Genomic DNA, 14,126 nt, shown 5'->3' on the forward strand with positions numbered 1-14,126 from the left:
GCCAGACTGGTTTCCCATCGGCAAGAGGAGCCCGCAAAAGTTGCTATAACAGACTCAGTTGGAATACGAGAGCCTCCAGCCTCTGTTGCAGCGGTAAACTGAGAGGATGCCCACACCGGCATCATGGAAGTCCAAGAATTTCTTCTGGCGTAGCGGAGGGATACACACCGCGGATTATTCCTTTTACGCAGGCGAGTTGCTCGGGAATAAACGCTTTCACCGGGAGTGAGGCAAAAGAGGTGCACTGCAGCAAGTCTGCAACACAATCCAAATCAGGTGATTTGCACAGAATTCTTCTTTTGGCAAATGGTCGAACCTCGGAAATCTCAAGATATCGAATGGTCGCTGCCTTCAGCTGCTCCTGGATCATATGAGAGTTTTTGATCTTAATTAAACCATCTCCTACAGGGACCAGAGCCACAGGGATACGCTTGGCAAAAAGAATTTAGGCAAACTGGCGAACCAGGCTACCGGACCTGTGCCCGAGGAAGACATAGCCATGTCCGTAAGCCTAAGAAACATGAAGCCTACATCCAAAAGGGAAAAAACCTGGCCAAATCCCCCACTCGCGGAACGGCCTCACCAGGAGTTTACAGGATCAGCAGCACCAAGACACGCTTCAGCAGCGAGGCCAGATGAAGCGGGAGGCGACATAAAACAGCCGTAGAACAGCGTCGGGTCGAATCAGCACAATGGACACTAAGGGCCGTTGTTGTTGTTGCCTTCGTGACATGGCACATACCCACGACGGGGGATTGGCCAGGGTTCAGTGGGGAGACCCCATAGAACAGGGTAAATGGTGCCGAGCTATTTTGCCTTGGGTGAAATTTACGAGTGATTAAAAAGAAAAGAAGGGCCCTTTCTTCTTCTTTGCCGAGTTGTTGTTGTTGTTGTTGTTGTTAGCCTCTCAAAATATGGCACATACCCACACTGGGGGATCGGCCAAGAATCGGGTAGCTATTCACCTGAACGCAGTTAACAAAAAGGAAAAGCACGTGGGAGCATAACACCGGTGAATTTTTCGTCATGAACAGAAAAGGGATGAGTGTTTTGATTTTAAAATTTTAAGAATAATAATAAAGAGAGTGATTAAATATTAATGATTTAGTCAAAATGTAATAATTGATAGAAAAGAAAAGGTTGAAACACTTAGCAAGGCAGTCGGTGTGATTCTATCAGGAAATTTTGAACAGCGGTGCAAACAGATCTGTGGCTGAACCCAAATGTGGTGGCGCCAAATGATAGCAAGAGCGGGCTGCTCAAACTAAGGCCAAGATGCTGCAAGGGCTCCTCCAGCAACCTTTTTCTCAGTTAGTTGAATCGGCGACAATACAGCCAAAAATGTTCAATAGATTCTGGCTCACGGCAAAATGCACAAAGGGGAGAGAGCGCCAAACCCGACTTGTGTAAATAGAAATTTAGAGGGGGGATGCGGCAGCGTAGCCTCGTCAGTGATACTTCAAGCTGCCGAGAGCAACGAATTTTCCTGTTCCAATAATATTTAAGGTGCTCATAATCCGCCGATGTTAAAAGTGATGTGTCTTGCGTGCTTAAAAACGCACGTCGCCGAAATCTAGATGCTGTAATGTAGGCTGTAGCCGGGATGATTGGCAACACGGGGCCGCTGAGGGAAGCCTTTGCGAGATTATCAGCAATCTCATTTACTGTCACACTGCTGTGGCCGGGAACCCATACTAAATGAACAAGGCTCAAATGCGGAGGAAGTAGGGATAAGAAAGTTGATAAAATGGGACCGTCAACCTGTGCAGCGAGGGACGAACACAAAGATAAAGAATCAGTAATTACTGCAACTGCTGTAATAGAGGGGTCTAGCTTGCGTAGAGCAAGTACAACTGCTAGAAACTCTGCTTGAAAAATAGGGGTGAAATCTGGAAGGCGCAGAGAAAAGGACCAGTCTAAATGGGAGCAAAATATTCCCACACCTGCTTTTTCATTGCATTGCGATGCATCAGTGGCTATTGCTATATCGGTTGGTAGGGTCCTCAGATGATCTTCTAGAAGGCCATTTAGAATACTCGGTGGCAAAAGTTTTGCATTTTTTGGGAATATGTCGTCGAAAACAATGTGTATAGTGGGCCCATTCCGAAGCGCAGGAAGGATATCATAAATGTTTACATCTAAAGGCTGAAGTAATCTTTGCACAAACACTACCTGAGGGGAATTGAAACGAGACCAGGGGACACCAAAAAAGGAGGTCGGCTGAGAACAGAAAATGCTTTGGGAACGGTGGAAATGGGATTCATAGATCCTGAAGTAAGTTTGCACAGTTAAAAATTGAAGTCGTGATAAGAGAGACGGAATGCGGGCTTCAAGGTACAGCACATTGATAGCCACAAATTTTGGAAGGCCGAGGCACATGCGAAGTGCTTCCCTCTCTAAAAGGACGAGAGGGCGAAGTTTATATGTAGCCGAGCCTGAAAACAACACTGATCCAAATTCTAAAATTGGCCTGACATAAATTATGTAGATCATTAATAGCGCATCTCTGCGCATGCCGTACCGGTGATGACATAATCTCCGTAACATGCCCACGGCACGAGCCCCTTTCGCCGCGACATGGTCAATGTGAGGTCGCCAGGTGAGTTTGTTGTCATGAATGACCCCTAGGTATTTTAGGGATTGAACCTGCGGTATTATTTTTAACTGGCAAGTGAGAGAGGCCACTACAGGAGTGAATAGAGGGAAAACAAGAGTAGCGCACTTGCCAACATTTAACTTCAGGTGTAATGCGCTCAACCAGTGCTCATTGCTGCTGCCTTGCCCACTATGCATTGCGTACTTTTTATCTGATGTCCGGTCATTCACAGAAGATCTATTGTCATGCGGTGACATTGAATCTAACCCCGGTCCAACACAGGAGGATTTGTTGCTTCAGCTTGTTTCAGGCCAAACCAATATGACTGCCTCTATTAACCAGTTGCTGGAAAAACAGACTACGCTGGAGGATAAAATCGGAGGTTTATCTGTTCGCATTACCAACCTGGAAGACAAACTATCCTGTCTGGCATCTATAAGCAAAGTGGTCAGTGATCTAAAAGAAACGGTAGCTCAACTTGAGCAAGATAATTCATACATGCTAAAAAAAATTGATGATTTAGAAAACAGGAGTAGGAGAAATAACTTGATTGTTTATGGTTTGGAGGAGGGTGACGAAGAAACTCCTACCAGTCTTCAGAATGCGATCCGGAAAGAACTCTTTGAAGAAAAATTGAAAGTTGAAATCAATAGCATAGAGAGGTGTCACAGGCTGGGAAAAAAGAAGAAAGATCAAAGCCGCCCCGTAATTATGAAGTTTCAGGACTACAGAGAAAAACTTTCGGTGTTACAGGCTTGTTCGGGGCTGAAAGGAACCAAATTCTCTGTGGCTGAAGACTTTTCCAGCCGAGTTCGTGAAATTAGAAAAAAGCTGTGGCAAAGCTGTGCAGTGGAGAAGGCTAACGGCGCTAAAGCCAAACTGATATTTGATAAGCTGGTTATCGACGGTGCTATGTTCGGATGGGACGAAGTGAAGAATGAGCCCTATCGTATATCTAAAAAGAGGGAATGACAGACGCATATTATGAACAAAAGGTTCACACTGATAAACGTCAACTGTCGAAGTATTGTCTGCAAAGCTACGCAACTTGAGGGCCTGCTGTTGACGTATGATGTAGAAATCGCTGCACTCACTGAAACCTGGTTGGGAAAAAATATTTTTGACAGCGAATTCGTACCACAAAACTACAAAGTTTTTCGCAAAGACCGAGATGGAAGGGGCGGTGGAGTGGCCATACTGTTCAAATCTTCACTGCAAGTCTTTAGAATGCCAGATATTGACGATGTAGAAGGCATCTTTTGTAAATTTTACAAAAACAATGTTCGTTACGTTTTAGGAGCCGTGTACAGGCCACCCAATTCCTCTGTAGCACTCCTAGTGAATCTAAAAAAATATATTGAGCGCCATATAAAACAGAATGATAGGCTAATGTTGACTGGCGATTTTAATTTACCAAACATAGACTGGACTGCCTTTTCGCATTCTAATAACATCATTGAGCAAACTATGCTTGATATTTCTATTGCCTTTGACCTGCTTCAGGTAGTTAAAGATCCTACTAGAGTCCACAATGGTTCATATTCAATTCTTGATCTATTTTTTGTAAATGGTACTGTCAAAGAAAATGTCGAATGCTATGTAACGACCGGTATTTCTGATCACAAAGCTGTTGTACTGACATTGATAAATGCAAACTTTGATCGCCGAAATACTGTCGGTTTCTTTCCTAATTTTTCTCGTGCACATGATGAATCTATTCTTGATATGCTCGACTTTCATTATGACCGCTTTATGAATTTTAATGGAAATGTGAATGACTTATGGCTATTTTTCAAAAGTGTTGTCTTTCAGTGTATTGAACGCTTCGTTCCAAAAATTGCAAAAAAGTCCCCAAAATGTAACCCTTGGATAACACGAGAGACATTACGCTCACAACGAAAGCTAAAAAGAATGAAAAAAAGGTTAAAAGCAGGAAACTATTCCCAAACGATCATTGATGAACAAACAGAAAAACTCAAACAGCTGATTGCCCATGACAAGGAAAAGTACTTTTCTACTCAGCTACCTACCTTCATTAAAACATGCCCTGAGAAATTCTGGAGGCAGATAACTCCAGCTTCACGATCTCATGATACTTTCAAAGTAAATGGAATATGTGAGCGTGATGATGCTTTGGTGTCCACGGCTTTCAATGACTACTTCAAATCGGTGTTTACGCAGGATGACAGCTCTCTTCCCTGCTATTCCGTGAATTTGCATTCAATTCCTGATGTTGTGATTTCCGAGGCAGGTGTTCTCAATTTATTATTGAAGCTTGATGTAAAAAAATCTCCCGGACCAGATGACATTCCCAACGCATTCCTGAAGCGTTATGCAGAATGGTGTGCCAAGTACTTATGCATCTTATTTAACAAATCACTAAATGAAGGATCATTACCGGATGACTGGAGAACGGCAAGAATCAAACCAATTCACAAAACTGGAGACAAAGCATCTATTCAGAATTACCGTCCGATATCGTTAACATCTACAGCATGCAAGGTCTTGGAACACATCATTCATAAACATATAGCAGATTTTCTTGAACAAAACAATTTTCTAACTAATGCACAGCATGGCTTCAGACGAGGATTTTCCACTGCCACTCAGCTAGTACAAACTATACATGATTTTGCGCAGGCAATAAATGAAGGAAAGCAGACTGACGCTATATTTATGGACTTTAAAAAGGCATTTGATAAAGTTCCGCATAACAAACTTCTTCACAAATTAGGTAATGTACTAAAAAATGACAAATTACTTGCATGGATTACAGCCTACTTAAGAAACCGTCGTCAGTTTGTAGTAGTAAATAATTCCCCTTCCCCTCCAGTTCCTGTTGATTCCGGCGTTCCCCAAGGATCTGTTCTTGGGCCACTCCTCTTCTTGATTTTTATTAATGACATTGTCGATAACATCTCAGTTTCTGTTAGATTATATGCTGACGATTGTGTGTTATATGAAAAGATTACTACTACTGAGGACCAAGTACGGTTAAATAACGATTTCACTAAGATAATAACATGGTGTGAGCAATGGCAAATGTGCGTTAATTATGATAAAACAGTGTTCATGCGTATAACCCAGAAAAAGAAGCCTCTTTTGTTTAACTATACTGCTAAAAACAAAGTTCTCTCTCAAGTGAATACTTACAAATACCTAGGTCTGCGGATCTGCAATAACCTCTCCTGGACAGAGCACATTGACAACGTTACAGCTAATGCCCTACGCAAACTATTTTTCCTCCGACGTGCTCTGAAGCTCGGCCCCCCCAGTGTACGTTCACTTTCGTATAACACTATTATTCGCCCTATGTTAGAATATGCCGTCATAATCTGGGATCCTTTCACTAAATCTAACATTGCTAAATTAGACAGAGTCCGAAAGAAAGCAGCACGGTTTATTTACAATTCATATAACCGCACATCTATCACTGCACTTCTTAATCAAAGTGGTTTGCTTCCAGTCTCTCATAGAAATCGCATCTGTCGTCTAAAATTTTTATTTCAGTTAATCAAAGGTCAGTACAATATTGACACATCCAATATTATATCGTTCTCCTCAGGGTACAACACAAGACAACGCCATGATTTTACAGTAACACCATTAAACGCACGAAATAACACCTTTAAGTACTCTTTTTTCCCCAGAACGATTACAGACTGGAATAATCTAACTAATGATGCAGTAACCCAAACTTCACTAAAAAGGTTTGAAAGCCACCTTTAACTTTTTTTTTTATAATGTCGTACCGCTACATTTCTTTGTTTCATTGTTTCTTGATCTTAAATTGTTGATCAATTGTTCTTGATTGTTTGCTTGTTCCTGAGGTCGTTTTTGTTGTTTCCAGAATTTATGTATTGTGTGCCTACCCCTGCGAAGGTCTTGTAAAAGATCGCAGTATCAATAAATAAATAAAATAAATAAATAAGTGTATTCAAATATGACTGCAACAGACCATACAGAGAATGTATATCCGGCGCAGCAGCAAAAAACGCAATGTCGTCCGCATAGACGTAAGTGCGTACATGGCGGTGGAGAGGAATTGAGCTTAACAGAATATTAAAGAGCACAGGAGAAAGAACAGCTCCTTGCGGTACACCTCGCGTTTGTCTGTACCTCTCTGAATGAACACCACTATGGACGCAAAAGAATTCCCTGTTATGAAGAAATGCAGATATCCATGCAACTATATAATCTGGAAATTGAAGAGACTGTAGCCTATGTATCAGGATGGAGTGTTCTACACTGTCGTAAGCTTTGGCGACATCTAACGTAACCAAAGCCGCGACCAGGCGTTGACGACGAGCAAGGAGAATTCTGCTCTCAAGATCAGCATGTACATTCCATATCGAACACCGTGGCCGGAAACCGAGTTGGCACGGGCTGAGTATACTTTTGCGGTCCACAATGGCTGACACCCGAATTAGTAACAACCTTTCTATCAACTTTACCACGTTTGATGTTAAAGAAATTGGTCTAATATAATCCAATTCATAGCCTCCACCCTGATTTTTAAGTAAAGGGATCACCTTGGACAGCTTCCACTCAGAAGGTATCCAAGCGTGTTTGAGAGAGTAGTTTATTAGGTGCAATAAGGAGTTGGGAGACTCTGCAAATAGAAACATGAGCATCTTTGTGGTAACACCATCAGGGCCAGTAGCAGCAGCTGGCAATCTCTGGACAACTTGTGAAAGCTCTGATAGATTTACTTGTGAGGCATTATCATTTGGTACGACTGGTGCAAACAACAATGGTCGCATAGGTAGTAAAGACGAGAACCGCTTTTGCAGGCCTGTGGCTATTAATTCAACCGCCTGGATAGCTTCTACAGGTGACATAACTAATGACTAAAAATTATGAGAGGACATGAGCTGTTTCCTAGACCGTAGAAAACCGAATAGTGCACGTCGGTTGTCCGCCTTTGAAAGATAATCGAAGTGTTCTGAGTCATATTTTTCCTTTGCGCGAGAAACTGTGCGTTTAAAGGTGGCTGCAATAAATTTATAATCACTCCAGTTATTCGGACATTGGTTATGAAGAAGCTTTTCCATGCTGCCTTCCTCCGCCTGTAATCTCTTGTACAGTCCGCATTCCACCAGTTAGAAGAATTCCCTTTTATTGGCCTCACCAGGAACTCCGACTTTTTACGGCTTTCCTCAATAGCCAGACATATTCTTACTGACTGGTGGACCTCGGCGATGTTAGACCCTGGAGCAAGGGCAGAGCGCAACGCCGTCTGAAATCTGTCATAATTTACATGTGACCGCAACTGAGAAGACGCCGGAGTAACACGACATATGATATCAAAATGAATAGGTATATGATCACTTGAAGTGCCGCTATCAACTGTCGACCAATTCGTTACGCCAATTCCAGGACTAATGAACGTGATATCTAAAACAGATTGAGTGTGTGAGCGAAGATAAGTGGCCGATCCTGAATTTAAGCACATCAGATTGTGATCAGAAACCCAGTCCCAAAGGCGCTTGCCGCATGAATTAGTCCTAAAACCCCAAGACACATGGTGAGAATTGAAGTCCCCAGCCACGAGAACTGGGTTTTTACAGTTTACGAGTAAAAAATCCAGAGGTCTAACATCCTGGACTCCATTGGGGAAATAACAATTTGCTATTGAAAATGGAGAGCACCGAGGAAGTACAAAGTCTATCGCCAAAATCTCACAGTCAGGAGACATTTGTTGAAGAGATACCACAGCCCTGTGGCAAAATTTTGAAGAGACTAAAGTTAGTAAACCCCCGCCTCTTGACTGGCGGTCTAGGCGAAATGACCGGTAATTTTTGATATGAAAATGTTTGTCAGTTGAAAGCCACGTTTCTTGCAGAATTATGACATCCGGATTAAGCTGAGTAGAAAGGCAGTGTAAATCTGTGGAAGCGGAAAGAATAGAGCGACAGTTCCACTGCAGAACTCGCAACGACGCTATGGTTGCGAAAGTCTAGCAGCAGCAACTGCCTGCTCCAAAATGGTATCCTTGGGTTTAGTGCCAAGCTGCTTCTTCTTTGATTTGGGCTGGGTGCCCTGAGAAGACAACGAATAAGACATGGGGGACCCACTGCGCTTAAGAAGCCGCGCATCAGGCTCCACCATCTCGGAATCATACATTATATCAACATCCCTCGAAGTACCCGAGGTAGGTACAGCGGAAGGGACAGAAGTTTGTTCCTGGGGTTGTGATGCTACTGGAATTTGAGACCGGATAAGAGGAGAGGGAATTGTCGAAAGAGGTGCCAAACTAGCCTGCACGGCATGTGTAATCTGAGTCTCTAGAACATTTGTAAAGCACTCCGACACACTTGCGACAATCTTTTCTACCATTTTAGACATCGAAGCCTCCGCAGCAGCCGCAATTGCCTGGGACAGCGTTGAGTCTAGCATGACACCTTGCCGAGCGGTCACACCGGCATAACCGCGGGCACGTTCTTTGACCTCTGAAATAGCGTCACGGCGCGAACAGCGTTTCCTGTCAATTATTTCCAGAATTTGAATTTCCTGAGCTCGAGAGGGACCATTTGAGTAGTTTGCAGAGTGCGCACCACCGCAAAGGCAACACTTCTCATTCTCCTCAGTGCAGGTGCTTTTTGCGTGACCATCCCCACAGTTGCAACACCTCAAGTTGGATTTGCAACCGCCAGCGCTATGTCCATAACGCCAGCAGTTGTTACACTGCAGAGGCCGAGATGATAATGGGTCTACCCGAAAAATTAGAAGCCATGCCTTGATTTCAGAGGGGCAGGAAGTGCCGGCAAAGGTAGCAATCACTGATTCAGTGGGCATCCGCACGTTGTTTACATCCCGGCTACAGCGGTGCACAGCAACAACACCTGCAGCCGACAGAAGCTCAAGAGTCTCTGCCGGAGACAGGGAAGAGTCTACACCTCGTACAATACCTTTCGTGCACGCCAGATGAGAAGGGATGAAAGAACTTACCCGAAGGGAGGCAAAGGATGAGGAGTTTAGTAAATCTCTTACACAGGCGAGGTCTGGCAATCTGCACAGAATCCCACCACGTCCAAACTTGCGAACCTCTGAGATTGACTCATTATGAGAAGTAGTCGACTGGAGAGCAGCCCGAACAGCACCAGGGTTGTTCATCCTGATAGCACCACCATCCTTAGGCACCAGCGCGACAGGGATACTGCCGACACCACTGCGCAAAAAAGCTTCCAACGGTAGGAGATCAGTTGACAGAGAAGCCGACCAGAGGGAACTCCCCTGGCCGGGAGACTGGGTGGACATAGTCCGGGCTTACTGCCTTACCGCGCAAAGACGCAGAGAGAAAATGCCACAATCAGCCACCCGAAACTTAACCGATCGTTCCCAGCAGAGCAGAGCCGTCGGGGCAGCGATGAACAGGACGAACGCCACTGGGTCGAACGATGTCCTCCTAACAGAGCCAAGCTGGTCGTCTCACGGTGGCCAAGAGGTGCCGAGAGGCCGAGCGAATCTTCTTCTTCTTCTTCTTCTTCACCCCAGGTATATGGCCGAGTTGCAGCGTGCTTTTGTCTTCGTTTTTGCCATCCCATGACAACGGCCTCCAAAGTATCTCATAAAGCTAGCGCAAATACATGAGAGCACACGAAGCTGCGTCCAGCACACGTAGTTGCAGGCGAGTGGAATTTTTCGGCTTGAGCCCCTGCGTCTTTCAATCAGACTCCTGCGTTGCTAGGAAAATGTTTCGGTTTGGTTTGGTTTGGTTTATGGAGTTTTAACTTTCCAAAGCGACCCAGGCTATGAGGGACGCCGTAGTGGAGCACCCCGGAAATTTCGACCACCTGGGGTTCTTTAACATACACTGATATCGCACAGTACACGGGCCTCTAGAATTTCGCCTCCATCGAAATTCGACCGCCGCCGCGGCCGAGGTCGAACCCACGTGTTTGGGGTTAGCAGCCGAGCGCCATAACCACTGAGCCACCGCGGCGGCTATGCAAACGTTTCATTTAGGGGGTACACTAACAGAAACTGTCGGGTGAAACAATGCAGCGAGATTGAGAGGAGACGGGGAAATTGAAAGTATTTTCGTTATTTATGCATGAGATGTAACCAAATTTGGCACAACTGTGAACTTTTTATGCTAATTTCAGTGCTGTGCTTTACTTTCAGCTGGCTGGTACAGATGTTGGGTTATTATAATTAACACCGTCGTCAAGTCATCGAGTGTGGAATAATTAAGTAGAAAGTGCGCAAATTTTTTATGCCAACATGTTCACAAAGCCCTGCTTTGTGTGATGACGCTACTGTTCTTTTTTTTTATGCAAAGTAAGTATGCAAACAAAAGTTAAACTCTAGCATGCATGTTTACGTGAACACATTTCTTAGAAAAATAACTTCAACATGCTACTGCATGTGTACAAAAAATTGTCAGATTTATTACACTACTCAATCTCTCAGGACCGCGGTGGTTCAGTGGTTATGGCGCTCAGCTGGTGACCCCAAAGACGCGGGTTCGATCCCAGCCGCCGCGGTCGAATTTCGATGGAGGCGGAATTCTAGAGGTCCGTGTACTGCGCGATGTCAGCGTACGTTAAATAAGCCCAGGGGGTCGAAATTTCTGGAGCCCTTCACTACGGCGTCTCTCATAGCCTGAGTTGCTTTGGGACGTTAAACCTTCATAAACAAAACCATAAATAAATCAACGTCTCAGGATTCATTCGCAGCAAATATAATTATTCTATTTTTATTCGTTACGAAATTACGAAGGGATGAGTGATGCCAATCGTAGAAAACGTGAAAGCTGAGAAAACCAACCTTAAAGTTTATTCTCTCGTTGGCTTCGTTCACCCTCGTAGCTTTTTCTTTTGGTCAAAGAAATGAGGCACTGCAATGAATGGAACCTCTGATCTTCTGATCATTCCGCTTCCAAGTGATACTAAGATAGTGGTGCACCGTCGTCGGAAACCCGTGGAATTCGCGATGCGCCGAGGCCACCAGAAGAGCGATTCACTCAATCTTCGACGCCCACACATCTAAAAAGCGTAATTTTCTAAATTTCTACTGCACAAAAAAAATTGCGATCAGTTTGGCCATTTTAATAAGGTGACAAATCGGCCTCGTTGGTGCATGATCTTGTGGCGAAAAGCAGCGCTTACACGCGACAGAGGAGACTGGAGACACGACGCTGTCCCCACTTGCCTCGCTGCGCGGCACGCGTGTCAAGTGACGGTGAGCGCACGTCTGCTCCGCCGAAACAACGCCAGAGCTTCTCCTCACTGCTATCCCGAAGTGGAATTATTCCGGCTTGTACAGAGCGTCAAAAAGTGGTTATTTTATTCCACGTCTAGCGTAGAAATCAACGGCAGCAACGCTTTCTGTCCGCAACTGATCATATATACAACACACAGTGCCAAACAATATCTCTGAATAGGCCGTACGTGGTCAACGCGAGCCTGTGCACTTCGAGAAATTACGAAGTTCAAAGCATCAACAGCATCAACCACTTGGTGATTCGCAGAAACCGACAACGCGCCTACAAGCCTACCGCGAGCCCGCTAGCGACTGCAGTGACACCTTGTTTGTTTGCAAACATGCAGCAGGTCTGCGGGAATACGGTGGCCGCAGCTGGCAAAAGACAGGGTTAATAGGAGAGACATGGGAGAGGCCTTTGCCCTGCAGTGGGCCTAGTCAGGCTTATGGTGATGATGATGGTGCAGCATGTCTATAATTTACAATTTCTATTTAAATCGCTGCTCGCACTGACTCGCAGTCTGCTAGGGCGACAGCTCACCTCGCATTCTTTGCCTTAGCACACTAAGCCGCTCCTCAGTCACTGGGCAGCCTGACGCCCACTGCCCATTGGGCATGCTCAGGTGGCGTGGGCGGGATTGCGCAGCCCCGACCTGTTTTCTGTTAGCACGAAAGCAATCCTAGCCAACCCCTAACGATTTCGACGATGTCTCACGCGGAGAAAATGAAGACTCAGCCAGACTCAGTAAGGAAATGGGTGTGCATGGCAATGAAGCTCAATTCTGGGGATGGTCCTGCAGGGTAAGGACAGCAACACATGGTATGGCACATGATGGTGTTTATTGTGTATGGGGGTTTAACGTCCCAAAGCGACTCAGGCTATGAGGGACGCCGTAGTGAAGGGCTCCGGAGATTTCGACCACCTCGGGTTCTTTAGCGTGCACTGGCATCGCACAGTACACGGACCTCTAGAATTTCGCCTCCATCGGAATTCGACCGCCGCGGCCGGGATCGAACCCGCGTCTTTCGGGCCAGCAGCCGAGCGCCATAACCACTCAGCCACCACGGCGGCCCTGATATGGCACATGAAGAATGTCCCAAACATGGTTAGGACGCCCGAAATTTGCCTTCGAATGACCTTGACCGAATTCGACTGCCGGTGAATCTGGCTGTGCTCAGGTGGAAGACAAGCTTCACCTCGTCTCGAAATGGAATTGGCCCACCTCCAAAAATAAGAGTTGGCCCACCCCCTAAAATTTCAAAATTGACCTACGTTCGGGACCGACATGCGACACCCCCAGAATGGGTTTGGCCCACCCTCAAAATTTGGGAGGCCCACCATGCTTTCGCGCACTATTTCGTGCTTAGCAATGATAAACCGCTAGCCATTTTTTTTTCGGCACGTCGTTGTGTAAGAGTTGAGGGAAGCTAAGAAGCATCATTTTTAATCGCCGATATCTTCGGTGTTAAAGGGCTGTAGACACCAAAAATTTGCTCGCATGTTTTCTGCTTTCAAATGATGCTTTAGACATTAGAATACATGTATCGCCGCGTTGTTTTCGCCTACGACTGATAAATAATATATAATTGAATTTCTTCTTTCATGCTGTTTCGGTTTCATCAACCGAACGATGGCTGTGACGTGTAGTTGGACTTGGAGTATCGGGAGGCAGGAAAAAAACGGCAGTATGACTGCTGATACGTCGTTTGTTTTCATTCCAGCTCTTGAAGCAGGCTTGTTTAAGCGTTACAGTGAATTAAAACTACGTGTCAGCGTTTATATTGCAGTTTTTTTCGTGTCTCACATGATCTAAAGTCGAACTACATGCCACAACCATCGTTCGGTTGATGAAACCGAAACAGCATGAGGGAAGGAATTCAGTACTCAGTGATTTAGCGGTTGTATGCGAATACCAGACGATGATCCATGTATTATAATGCCTAAAGCATCATATCGAAGAATAAAACGCGTAACTAAATTTACATGTCTGTAGTCTTTTAATGAAGCTAGCTTATACTTTTTTTCCTGTTCGGTGACGAGTGATGGAATAGCGATCGCTCGTGCGCTTTTCCTAACCTCAGTATATACCATTTCATGGTCCCTTTAAGGTCACAGCCGTCGTGCGCTTGCACTCTGCAGCTGTTTTCGCGCCATTCGTTTGGCAGCAGCGGTGGGTGACGTAAAGTCTCGCATCTTCACGAGCGAGTGCGGTGTCGATACCACCGTAGTAGGTAGACATCAAGAAAGAAAGCTCGCTGAGGTCACCACATGCGGACGTGGTGAAGCCTTCATATCTGACGGCAGTTTAATAATAATAATAAT

General features: G+C 45.1%; 1 protein-coding gene across 1 annotated transcript in view; it reads right to left on the minus strand.

Moving 5' to 3' along the window:
• Positions 1–14,126, minus strand: part of LOC144114013 (tubulin beta-4 chain-like) — a 28,600-nt gene that overhangs the window by 4,533 nt on the left and 9,941 nt on the right. The window lies entirely within an intron of this gene.

The sequence above is a fragment of the Amblyomma americanum genome, chromosome 1 (genome assembly GCF_052857255.1).
Source record: "Amblyomma americanum isolate KBUSLIRL-KWMA chromosome 1, ASM5285725v1, whole genome shotgun sequence".
In the NCBI taxonomy this organism is placed as follows: domain Eukaryota; kingdom Metazoa; phylum Arthropoda; class Arachnida; order Ixodida; family Ixodidae; genus Amblyomma; species Amblyomma americanum.